At 50.8% G+C, this 10,272-nt stretch overlaps 1 pseudogene; it reads left to right on the top strand.

Annotated features, from left to right (window-relative positions):
* The window catches only part of LOC119367850, a 29,427-nt pseudogene extending 22,065 nt beyond the window's left edge, over window positions 1-7,362 (top strand).
* The last annotated feature ends 2,910 nt before the right edge of the window (window positions 7,363-10,272 follow it).

Raw genomic sequence — 10,272 nt, 5'->3', positions numbered from 1 at the left:
TCCCGCGCCCGTCCCAGCGCCGCAGTGGCCGTACTGGCCCGCGCCGGCCCCAGCCGCGCCGGTCCAGCCTCCACCGCCGCCGCCCAGCTCGGGACTGGGCCAGTCCACACCGGGGGGCCTCCCGATCCAGCAGGTCCAGTTTCCGCCGTCATCGTCCCCGATTCTGCCACCGCCAGTTTACACGGAGGCTGGGCACCCATCGGTACCCACACTGCAGTCTGGGGCCTCGTCCGGCTCCGCGGGGGCCTACGACGGCCTTCCCACCGTTGACCGGGCGCCGTCATCATCATTGCTCCGCACTGCCGAGCCGGTCGGCCACGGCGCGCCGACCCAGACGCCACCACGGTTCGCCAAGATCGACTTAGCCACTTCTGACGGCACGGAGGACCCGCTTAACTGGCTCAACCAGTGCAACCAGTTTTTCCATGGGCAGCGCACGCTCGCGTCGGAGCGCACTTGGCTGGCATCCTACCACCTCCACGGTGCAGCCCAGACATGGTACTACGCCCTCGAGCAGGACGAGGGCGGCATGCCCCCGTGGGAGCGCTTCCATGAGCTGTGCCTCCTTCGTTTTGGGCCGCCGATCCGCGGGAGCCACCTGGCCGAGTTGGGCCGCCTTCCCTTCACCTCTACGGTGCAAGACTACACCGAACGCTTTCAGGCCCTGGCGTGCCACACGTCCGGCATGACGGCTCACCAGCGGGCCGAACTCTTTGTCGGCGGTCTGCCAGATCATATCCGCGTGGACGTCGAGCTGCAGGGACCCCAGGACCTCCAAACAGCCATGTATTACGCCCGCGCGTTCGAGCGCCGCGCGGTGGCCATGCAGCAGGCATCACCATCTCGGGCCACTGGGCCGCTACCCGGACCAGATGTTCCCGCGCAGGGTCGGCCTGCTCAGGCTTCCGCGGCACCCCTCGCCGCGATCGCGGCGCGCCCGTTCCGCCGGCTCACCTTGGCCGAGCTACTCGAGCGTCGCCGCCAAGGGTTGTGCTTCAACTACGACGAGCCCTACACGCCCGGCCATGTCTGCCCGCGACTCTTCTACCTGGAGGCTGCAGACTACATTGAGGAGGACGCCGTCGCCGCCGACCTGACCGCCCCAGCTGTCGCGAAGGTGTTTGACGCTAGTTGATCACCTTGAGGAGTTCATCAAGCGCTTCCCCACCTTACAGCTCGAGGACGAGCTGTTTGTGCAGGCGGGGAGAAGTGTTATGACCGTCATATTAGGGGCTTAGCCCAGTGGGTCGTGGCCCAAGTTATCTTATCTTTATTAGGGGCTTAGCCCGATTATCTTATCGTTTGCTTAGGAGTCAAGTAAACCTCTCTATATAAGGAGAGGAGATGTATCAATCTAATCAAGCAAAGAAGCAATCATTATTTGCTCGGCTTCCCTTAGGGAGCCGGGAGACCTAACCCTAGTCGCCTCTTGCGCCGCCGCCGCCTCTCCCTCTCGCGCACGACGGCGCCTTGCCGCCGGCGACCGCGAGCTTTGCCATGTCCAGCCCCCTCCTTCCCCTACAACCTACGCCCTAGACCCGGTAGGGTCCCAACTCCTACCATACACCTAACTGTTGGACATATCGCCTTTTAGCTGGCAACATTCAGTGCCACACAAAATCCTGGGTCAATCAGCTTAACCTACCTTTTAGTTTTTGTGGCATTCTCTTGTCAAAGAGGACGCCATAAGCTTGGCGCCACTTCATCCATCTAGCTTTGATTCGATGGCTCACATCTTCATCGATATCACCATCCTTATGCAACATTGATCCAAAATATCGAAAGGTGTACTTCTGAGGTACCACGTGCCCATCATGGCTAACCTTCTCCTCGTGCCTAGTAGTATCGAAACCGCACCTCGTGTACTCGGTTTTAGTTCTACTAAGCCTAAACGTTTCGATTCCAAAGTCTGTCTCCACAACTCTTAACTTTCTATTAACCCCTGTTTGACTATCGTCGACTAGCACCAAATTATCTGCAAAGAGCATACACCATGGGATATCTCCTTGTATATCCCTTGTGCCGGGCTCAAAGTTGACCCTTCATGTAGTCCTATTTTAATCAGAAAGTCATCAGTGTCGACATCACTTGCTCGAACACTTGTCACAGTATTATCGTACATGTCCTTGATGAGGGCAATGTACTTTGTTAGGACTTTGTATGCCCACCACATGACATTCCACAGTATCTTATTGTAGGCCTTCTTCAAGTCAATGAACACCATATGTAGGTCCTTCTTTTGCTGGTTGTATCTCTGCATAAGTTGTCGTACCAAGAAAATGACTTCCATGGTCGACCTCCCAGACATGAAACCAACTGATTAATGGTCACGGTTGTCATTCTTAAGTGGCGCTCAAAATTCTCCCATAGCTTCATTGTATGGGTAATCAGCTTAATCCCACATAATTAGTATACTCTACCTCCATTCTTCGGGCATGTTGTTTTCCTGAAAAATGAGGTTGAAAAAACTTAGTTAGCCATAGTATCGCTGTCTCCAAGGCCTCTCCACACCTCAATGGGGATACAATCAGGGCCCATCCCCTTGCCTCCTTTCATCCCTTTTAAAGCCTCCCTTAGACTCGTGGATTCGTCTCACAAAACGCTTGTTGGTATCATCAAAGGAGTCATCCAGTTCAGTGGTAGACCTCTCGTTCTTGCCATTTATGCTTGATCTCCTCGTCCTTCACCAGAAGCCGATCTGCTTTGTCCTTGATGCATTTGACTTGATTGACATCCCTCGTCTTCCTCTCTCGGACTGTGACCATCTTATTGATGTCCCTTTTGCTTTCCTTCGTGTTTAAACGCTGGTAGAGGTCCTGCACCAAATATTTTCCTGAGGAGCAAGTTGCCATGTTCCAGTGCCTGTTTTGTTTTGCCTCTTTCGAGTTGAAATTTTAATGTCATGAGTTGGAACTTTTTTTTCAAAGTGTTCTTGAATGAAAATTTGAGTGCTTGAGATCCAGATCTGATTGCTTGCACGTTTTGATATTTAATTTAATTGGACTGGAAAGGAAGGGTCCTGTGCTACGTTCCCGAAGAGCCCATGTAAATAGGCGCCTCAACCCTAAAAGTAAAGGAAACTTACAATCCATGTACATCGTGCCTCAAGGATTGTATCATAATTCATACCTCTTGCAGGATACATGCTCCAGGAGATATTGCTGGTATGGACACTGAACATCCGCTTGGTTTATTGCCGCATCAGATGCAAGTACCACTCCCAGAGTGTGCTTTATCAACTGTGATAGGCAATTCCTCAAACGATTGTGCTGCATGTTCTAATGGTGTAAGTATATTATAGGACACAAGGCACTATGTTATAAGATTTTGTTGATTTGATGTTCCAGATTATAGCACACCTAACACTATATTAGAAGAGTTCTGTATATTCTCTGATGTTTCTCCTTCCTAAACATTTCAGGTAATTTCTGAATATAGAAGAGAAGGATTGGATTTTATTATGAAAGCAATCAACCAACCAACATATTTGAAGGACCTTACAGGTGTTTCTAATAATTTGATTAAGCCGGACACTTGTTTGGCATTGCCTGCCAGCTTCCCTGTAAATTCTGGGAAGTTGTCTAGTGTCCGATGTCTAATTTTAGGTGCTGGAACTCTTGGGTGTGACGTAGCTCGCATTCTTATGGTTAGTGTTATGGTTGATGCTACTTTTATGTTGAACTATAGAGTATACTCACAGAGTATCTTGTTAATCATGCTGGATACCAACTTGTCAGGATTATGGTGTTCGGAAGCTGACAGTGGTTGACAGTGGTCGTGTTGGTGTGTCAAATTTGGCAAGGCAATCACTTTACACATATGGTGACCGTGATGTCCCGAAAGCAACAGCGATATGCAGGAATCTAAAAGAGAGGTGTTCGTCAGTGGTGTGTCTTCACTTCCTCTCAAGACAGTACTTCAACTTTTTTAGAACATTTTCATCTCAATTTCTGCCTTGTAGGAGGCTGAAGGAGTTCAAATGGAAATACCGATGCCAGGGCATCCAGTATCATCTAAAGAAGCAGCTGGTGTGCTTGATAATTGCAAGCGTCTCCAGAAGTTAGTAGCGACCCATGATGCTGTGTTCTTGTTGACTGACACAAGGGAAAGTAGGTGGCTTCCAACGCTTCTCTGTGCAAATGAAAACAAGGTAAACTCCTGTCCATATTCTTGAATAATTTACACATTGGAAGTTCTAAGTCCAATGCCTCATGTCAAACTGCAGATTGCTATTACTGCAGCCCTAGGATTTGATAGCTACCTTGCCATGCGACATGGAGCTGGTCCAGGAACAAATTCTGAAAGTCCAAATGTGTCTGCTGCGACGACTAAGCTGTCTGCAGAAGATGTTCTTGGCCGTCAAAGACTGGGCTGTTACTTCTGCAACGACGTTATTGCTCCAGTTGATGTAACCTTTGTTCCCAGAGATTTTTGAATCACACTTATTTCCTCAATATGCAATCTACTACGTACAACCATGATATAAGATGTTTTTAGGGAAAAGTATATTTTTCGTCCTTTAACTCTTTCAAGAGTATAGAAATAGTCCCTCAACTTTACAACCAGCAAAATTTAGTCCCTCAACTTTTAAAACCGGATAAGATTAGTCCCTATTGCCACTTCAAGTGGTTTCCTGCTGACGTGGAATGGTTTTGACTCGAGCTGACTAGTGTGGGCCCCACCTCCTCTACCTTTCATCTAAGCGAAGGTACCAACTCCGTATTGGCTGCCACCCTTGACCTCGTCCACGGCGAAAATGCCAGCACCATGCGCGTATTCTACCTGTGAACAACATGCCGTGATGCGTCACCTGTGTCTCGGCCATGACAGTAGTGGTCTCCTTGCTACCACCCTATGTGCCCGTAGCACATGCATTTCATCAAATAACTCACATGCATGATCTACATCTTGTCTCCAATGACGACCGACGGCTGGTTGCCATGCCAGGGTGGCCGTACTGCTGCTGTAGACGAAGGTGAGCATGCCGGGGCCAATGACAGGAAGCCGACACGGGCGCGGCTGCATGTGCACGACTCCAGCTTGCTCGCCTCCATTGTCAACGTCTTCGGCACCCCGGCGCGGATGGAGAGCATCGGCATCATGGACCACCACCACCTCGATCGACTTTGACGCATACGATGGGCAGGGGCTGTTGGAACCGCGCTCTCTCTCTCTGATGGATGGAGCACTTTTTCTACGCCCCGGCGCCCAAACGCCTCCTTTATATTCAGCACACAGACTACATCACGACTCACACCGATGCATCAACAAGCAGTACACGGGGGTATTTATATCCGGGCTAACACAGGTACACACACGACGCTGCCCACCTCTCTCTGGTGCATGCGTGATCCGTTTGCTCTGGCCGACGCCCACGATGCGCTCCAACGTGCGCACGACGCGGCGAGCCCCAACAGAAACGCATGCCCAGCAACTACTACCTGGAATATCTCCATGACCCAGCTACGCAACTAACAGCCACGCATACATTAATTAATAGTCTAATCAAGATTACTGCTAACAGGGGCTTCGGCGGCGACACAGGTGGCGTGTCGCTGACGCTGGGGCTGCAGCAGCAGTACAACACGCATGACGGCAATGTCAATGTGCGAAGTCGCGGCGCTCGAGGAGTGGCCTTGTGGAGGTTCCATAGCTCGCCACAGTGCGTGCTGCACGTTCGTAGCGCACGCACCGTCGAGCTGCTGATCTCGCGTGGAAGGAGCTCCAGCGCCACCAGAACTGCCACCGCCGGAGCACGCAGCACGGACGGACGGGCGGTGCTGCTGCTCTGCTTGTGCGCTAGCTAGGCAGTGGCATAAGTGGCGAAGGGGACCATGCAGCTCCTCTGTCAACTCAGCGAGTGAACCGGTTAGCACAGGCTGCGGCGGCAACACGCATCAGCATGAAGCGGTGACGCCCATGGTGAGCAGGCCTGTGGTTGGCAGTGTTAGTGTGCTAGCGATGCGCGCAGCAAGCAGTACCAATGCGCAGCGGACACGACAAGTGGTAACTCGGTAGATGCGGCAACCATCGGACGGCGGAGTGCAGCTCGACCAGCAAGCGGGGCTACAGCCAGCTGGGCATGGCTGCTCGGCGTGCTCAGAGAGAGCTCGGCCAGAGTAGTAGCAGACCGGCCGGTGCTGGTGAACATGTTTTCAGCGTCCCGTGACCGGCAGCCTCCACTTCATCAACGAAACCATTCGAACCAGTCAAAACCATGCTACATCATCAGTTAAATCATCTAAAGCGGTATTAGGGACTAAAGTTATCGGGTTTAAGAAGTTGAGCGACTAACTTTTGCTGGTTTTAAAGTTGAGGGACTATTTCTATATTCTTGAAAGAATTGAGGGACGAAAAATATACTTATCCCATGTTTTTATGATCTTTTGATGCAGTCGGTCTCCAACCGAACACTGGACCAACAGTGCACAGTAACACGACCTGGACTGGCCTCCATTGCATCTGGCCATGCTACAGAGCTCTTCACAAGAATCTTAAATCATCCAGATGGGTAAGCAGCTGAACGCTTGGAAGTTGGAACAGCATGAACTCGTGTACTATATGGTTTTTATGTAAGATGACATATACATTCATGATGAGAAAGCAAGGTGAACTGATAGTTGATTCCCATCTTCTGCAGGATACATGCGCCAGGAGATACTGCTGGCGCGACCAGTGAGTGTCCGTTTGGTCTGTTGCCGCACCAGATACGGGGATCAATATCGCAGTACAACTCATTAACCCTCTTGGGCTATGCCTCAAGCAGATGTGTTGCATGTTCTAACGCGGTAAGCAAACTCTTATAGTCCTATGATTCAAAACAATGTTTTCTAAACTTTGCTGAAACCCGTAGTATTCATTCGCTTGATCTCGTGCAAAACAAATGGCAGGTATTGTCTGAATACAGGAGTAGAGGGCTGGATTTTGTGATGCAGGCGATCAATGAACCAACCTATCTAGAAGACCTCACCGGCCTGACGGACTTGCTGAAATGCACGGATTATTCTCAGGTCGAGTGGGTAGATGAAGTCAAAGATGGCGGGTTCGCTGACATCTGAAGTACCACATGATTGATTTCATGACTATAACTAGTGTAACTAGGGGCTGGGGCGCGCCCATGGCGCGCTGCCTGAGGCAACCCTCTGTGGTGCCAGGTAGGCAGGTGCCCCTTCTGCTGGCTTTTTCTGTAAAATGGCTAGGACAGGTTCACATGTAACTGAGAACGTTGCTTATCAGTGACAGCAAGTAGGGAAATCCATTAAAGCTGAAAGCAGATTAGCTGTTCAGACGCTGCATTATACATATGCAAGGTTGTCCAAATATAACCTAGTTACAACAAGCACGGAATACATTACAACTTAAAGCAGATTAAACTTATGGAACTATCACTCATACTCCCTCCGTTCCCAAATATTTGTCTTTCTAGAGATTTCAACAAGTGACTACATACGAAGCAAAATGAGTGAATCTACACTTTAAAATATGTCTACATACATTGAAATGCCTAGAAAGACAAATATTTGGGAACAAAGGGAGTACTTCTCACTTACATTGGACCATTTAAGAAAAAGGGAACATAGAATGCTTTTATGTTACTCGTAATCACATTGCATCAAATGACATTACAGAATTAGACACTGAGAACATTCATGATGTTTGTAGACTCCTTCTCAATTTTTACAAGATGCATACAAAATTCGAGTGTAAATTCATTCAGTGACTATATGATTGGTTCACCGGATAATCATTAAGGCCTTACAATATTTCCATCCGAGAGTACTGTCGGTTTTCTGTACCGTCACTACCAATGGCGGCAATGCTCGCCACCCTACTGAGGGCACTATCAGTACCCCCTGCAAAATAGAGAGGGTACTATACACTATGTTTTATACTACACTATGCTTCTTAATTTTTAAGGCATCACAATTAACTGAAGTCTTCAATTTAGAATTGGGTCCCCCGATTTTGACCGGGTCAACAATTTCTCAAGTTGCTTTCCCGTTCAATTCTTTTAATTCCCTATGTTTCCTAAGTTTGAGTCTCTTTCATCCAATTGGGGTATTTAATTTTGAATTTAGTTTACGATTTACGATAAAGGGTTTTCCCCCACTTTATATTGTAAAGCAAACACCCGATACATCCGGCTTGCTAGGGCCGCAACACAGAAAAGCCCAAAAGGAAAACAAGAAAAAAAAAAGAAAAAAAAATGCCAACACCGGCAGATCAACGAAGAAAGGAAGACCGACAACCGCTGCACCCTCCGAAGAAGTACCACCATGCTCCCAGCATCCCACAGCGCCACACACCAAGCAACACCTTCAAGAAGGAATGCGACGATGCCTCCGCTGTTGCCCGAACAAGTTCTAGGGTTTCCCCGGTACGCGAGGGATAGTGGGGAAGGGATAATACCCGACGCCCCTCAGGAAGGTCCGACGGCGCCCGCAGGCGTCATCGCATCGGTGCCGACAGGTTGACAGGGATTTCTCCCGATCCACAACCACCACCACCACTCTAGACACTTCGTAGTGCACCACCCACGTAGCCGCCCACCAGCATGTGCCAACACGAGGCCTGGAGCGGGAGAGGAGACAACGGCCACGAGAGCGGGCCCTACTCGACGGGTGGGAGGGAACAACCTCCATCGCAAGAGCGAAGCCGACCGGACGCGGCGACGAGGACTTGCCGGGCCCTATGGCCCGGTTGGGCCCACGTGGGTCCGGACAGTCCCTGTCACCGCGCTGCAACACGCCGGCCAACGAAGTACTCGCGCCGCCTCGCCACAGCCACCAGGAAGCGACGCCGCCGAGCGCCGTGCCACCGGCCCGACCCAACCCAGATAGAGCCCAAACGGGCCCATATCTGGGCTCGATGGGTGTCGCTAGCCAATAGCGCCACCGTGCTGCCCCACGACCAACGGCCGTGCCACCGCGTCGAGGGCCACTGTGGCATGCAGCATCGCCGCCGCCTTGCCACACCGCCGCCGGCCACCACCGCCCGAGCAGGAGGGTCAGCGTGTGGGGAAGGACCGGCCCGCCGCCGCCAGCAGCACCACGTGGGCAAGGCCCAGTGGAGGGGGAAGGGAGGAGCGAGGGGAGCGCGAAGGGGAGACGGGTCAAGGCCCCCGGCCGCCCCGCTCGGGGAGGTGACCCGGGGGTTACAGGGGAGGGAGGGGAGAGGGAGGGGTGGAGGTGGGGGTGAGGGAGCGGAGGAGGGCAAGCGGCGACGGGGGCCGGCAGTGGCGGCGGCGACGCGCGGCTGAGGAGCCGACGGCGGCGCGGGGAAGACTAGGCCAATGATTCTTCAAATCAATTAGCGACAGCCGGCCTATAAAAACATATCAACAACATGCACCCTCCCACCACCTAGTAAAAGGAAACGACCATGTGATACTATATCACCAATATAGTACATGCAGCCACTGACACTGAAATTTCCCACATAAATATAAATATTCCATGAAATCATCGCATTATAAATAAAAATAAAACATACTCCATCATCTTCCGCACTTGCCAAACTAAATATTCCATCAGCTTCAGAATATAAGGGATACTAGTTTTTCGGAAAGTCGATTTTTTTTAACTTGACCAAGTTTAGAGCAAAAAATATCGACATCCACAACATTAAACAAAAGAAGTATGAAAATTAATTCCATGATGAATCTAATCATACTGATTCGATGTTATAGATTTTGATATATTTCTCTACAAATTTGATCAAACTTAAAATGTTTGATTTTAAAAAAAGTAATATACCTTATATTTTGAAACAGAGTGAGTATTTTTTAGTAAACCCAACAACGTGCGCCCATCCCTTCTAGTATAAGACGTAGCTTGCAAAAACGTCTTATATTGTGGGATGGAGGGGTACTTTTTTTGTTGTTGCGGGAAGGCTAGCTAAGAGCATTTCTAGTAGTACCCCTAAACCCTCAAACCCTAAAAAATAACCGCTTTTTTACGGGTTGAGACGAAAAATTCCCAAAGAATAGAACCCCTTAACCCTTAAACCATCAAATTTTTTTAGAGGCTCAACCCCTATTCTCCTTCCCAACCTTTAGAAACAGGGGTTGGCCAGCCCAACCCCTCTCCGACCCAGTTCCCTCGCCAGTTTCGCGCGGGAGGGAGTTTTCAGCTCCCCCTCCCCGGATCCGTCCGCCCTCCCGCCGCGCCGTGCCCCGGCGCTCCATCCCCGGCCGCGCACCGCCCCGCAGCCTCCCCGCCCCGGCCGCGCCTCCTCCTCCCCGCCCCGGCGTCCCCTCCCGCCTCCCCTGCG

The sequence above is a fragment of the Triticum dicoccoides genome, chromosome 2B (genome assembly GCF_002162155.2).
Source record: "Triticum dicoccoides isolate Atlit2015 ecotype Zavitan chromosome 2B, WEW_v2.0, whole genome shotgun sequence".
Classification (NCBI taxonomy): domain Eukaryota; kingdom Viridiplantae; phylum Streptophyta; class Magnoliopsida; order Poales; family Poaceae; genus Triticum; species Triticum dicoccoides.
Note: the sequence above shows the minus strand (reverse complement) of the source record. Positions and strands in the feature narration are given on the sequence as shown.